Source organism: Elephantulus edwardii, unplaced genomic scaffold (assembly GCF_000299155.1).
Source record: "Elephantulus edwardii isolate Elephantulus edwardi_28Jun2011 unplaced genomic scaffold, EleEdw1.0 scaffold00073, whole genome shotgun sequence".
Lineage (NCBI taxonomy): Eukaryota > Metazoa > Chordata > Mammalia > Macroscelidea > Macroscelididae > Elephantulus > Elephantulus edwardii.
The window spans coordinates 93,605-96,405 of NW_006399823.1; the positions used below are offsets into that span (position 1 = coordinate 93,605).

General features: G+C 39.7%; 1 pseudogene; it reads right to left on the reverse strand.

Annotated features, from left to right (window-relative positions):
- LOC102869989 overlaps positions 1–1,382 on the reverse strand; it is a 3,903-nt pseudogene extending 2,521 nt beyond the window's left edge.
- Positions 1,383–2,801: the final 1,419 nt, after the last annotated feature.

Genomic DNA, 2,801 nt, shown 5'->3' on the forward strand with positions numbered 1-2,801 from the left:
CAAACAGGTTTGTACTGGAGAAGGTGAAGCCAGAATGCTCCTTGGAGTCAAGGATTCTGAAGCTTCGTCTGACATACTTTGGGCATGTTGTAAGGAGGGACTGGTCCTTGGAGAGGGACATCATGTTTGGCAGAGTGGAGGGGCAGTGAAGGAGAGGAAAACCTTCAATGAGATGGACTGATTCTGTGACTGGAGTGGTGGGAAAGAGTGCGTTTGAGATGGCTGGGTTGGCACAGGATAGAACAGGGTTTAGAGCTCTTGTACATAGGGTCGCTATGAGTCGCAAACGACTCAATGGCACATAACAACAACAAACAATCAGTACCAAGAGTGTTGATTGTGGAGCCAAGCAAGTTGATGCTATTAACAATCTCAATCTATTCTCCATCTATCATGATGCTGCCAATTGGCAGCAAGTAGTGAGAATCTTTATTTTCTTGATGATGAGCTCCAATCCATATTGAAGGTTGCTGTCTGAGACCTTCTGCAGCAAATGCCTCAGGCCCTTCTCAGTTTAGGCAAGCAAAGATGTGCCATCTGTATATAACACAGATTATTGATGAGTCTTCCTCTAATCCCGAAGCCACATTCCTCCTCATAGAGCCCAGACTCCCAGTTGACCTGTTTGGCATACAGATTGAAAATCTATGGAGATAGGATGCATCCTTGACACACTTTTCTTGATTTTGAACGATGCAGTATTTCCTTGCTCTGCTTTGATGATTGGTTCAAGTATGAGTTTTGTATAACCACAACAAAGTGTTTTGGGATTCCCATTTTTCTCAGAGTTAGCCATAGTTTAATATGCTTCACACAGTCAAGTGCCTTTGCATAGTCAATAAAACACATATAGACTTTCCTCTGGTACTCTCTGCTTTCAGCCAAGATCCATTTGACGTTAGCTATAATATCCCTAATACAATGGCCTCTTCTATACCCAGACTGCACATCTGGAAGTTCTCTGTTGATGTACTGTTCCAGTAATTTTTGGATCATTTTAAGCAGGATCTTGCTTGCATATGATATTGTTTGGTAATTCCCACACTCTGTTGGGCCATCTTTTTTTGAAATGGAAATAATATGGACCTCTCCCAGTCAGTTGGTCAGGTGGTTGTCCTCCAGTTTTCTTCGCACAACCTGGGGAGCATGTCCAGGGCAGCATCTGTTTGTTGAAATATGTCCATTAGTATGCCTTCAATTCCTGGGGCCTTGTTTTTTTTTGTCAATTTCTTCAGAGCAGCTTGAACTTCCTCCTTCATCACCATTGCCTTTTAGTCATATGTTGTTTTGTGAAATTCTTCTGTGTCAGCCAATTCTTTTTTGTGTAGTGATTCTGTGTCCTCCTTCTACCTTCTTTTGATGTTTCCTAAGTTATTTAACATCCTGCCACAGCATCCTTAAATATTGCAATTTGAGGCTTGAATTTGTCCTTCAATTCCTTCAGCTTAAGAAATGCTGAGCAAGTTCATCCCTTTGGATTTTCCAACGCCAGCGCTTTGCACATTTTATTAAAGTACTCTGATATGTTTCCCCATGCTGCCCTTTGAAATCTTCTGTTTAGGTCCTTAACATCTTGATTTCTTCCCTTGTGTTTGGCTTCTTTGTCCTCTAGTGCAAATTCAGAGTCTCTTCTGACATCTTCTGACATTGGTCTTTCCTTCTTCCTCCATCTTTGTAATAACCTTTTGCACTCTTCATGGGTGATATTCTTGATATCCTCCCACAGCTCATCTGGTCTTCACTCATTTACTAATTACTCATTTACTAATCAAGGCCTCAAACATGTTCTTGAGATGGTCTTTAAATTCAGAAGGGATAGACTCAAGATCAAACTTTTGTTCCTATAGATTTTATTTTCTTTAGCTTCACTTTGAACTTGCATATGCATAATTGATAATTTGTTCCACAATCAGCACCTGGACTAGTTCTCACAGCTGATATTGAGCTTCTCCAGTGAATTTTATCCCCACCATTTAAAACAAACAAAACAAAAAAAGTCGCTAGTACAGAGTCAGACACATAAAACAATATAATAGAAGTAAGAACCCAGAAATCCACTCATTGACCCCCAGTCAACTAATGTTTGACAAAGAGACTCAATCCATTAAGTATGAGAAAGACAGCCTCTTTAATTGCATTCTATCAAGTTGGAAGCAACTCATAGCTGACCCTCCAATGGATTTTCAGGTGCAGTAAATCACACGGGAGGAGATTGCCTTTCTTTCCCCTACAAAACAGCTGATCGGTCTGAACCACATACCATCAAGTTTGCAATGTACTTCCTTAGAACTAGGCCACCAGAGCTCCCTAATAGTGGTGGTAAAATTGGTCTTCCATCTGCAGAACCTGAAATAAGAGCCGTACTTCATACCATACACAAAAGCCAATGCAAGGTGGCCACAGACCTGGGGGTAAATCCAAACACTATAAAGATCTTCAGAGACAAAATAGGAACAAATTTAGAAACCCTAATCTGTGACATGAAGAAATTTTAAACATAACCAAAAATCCACTACCAGGAGAGGATAAAATAGATAAATGGGACCTTTTAAAAATCAAATTATCATGTGCATCAAAAACCATCTCCAGCTCTGGTGGCCTAGTGACAAGAAGCTGTGCTGCAATCCTGAAGGCACATAGTTCAAATGTATAGAATACATAAAATGTATAGAATACTTCAGCACCTCAACATAAAAAAGATAAACAACTCAATTACAAAATGGGCAGAAGATATTAAAAGACTTTTCACCAAAGAAAATATTCAGATAGTCAACAACATATGAAGAAATTCTTAAAATCAC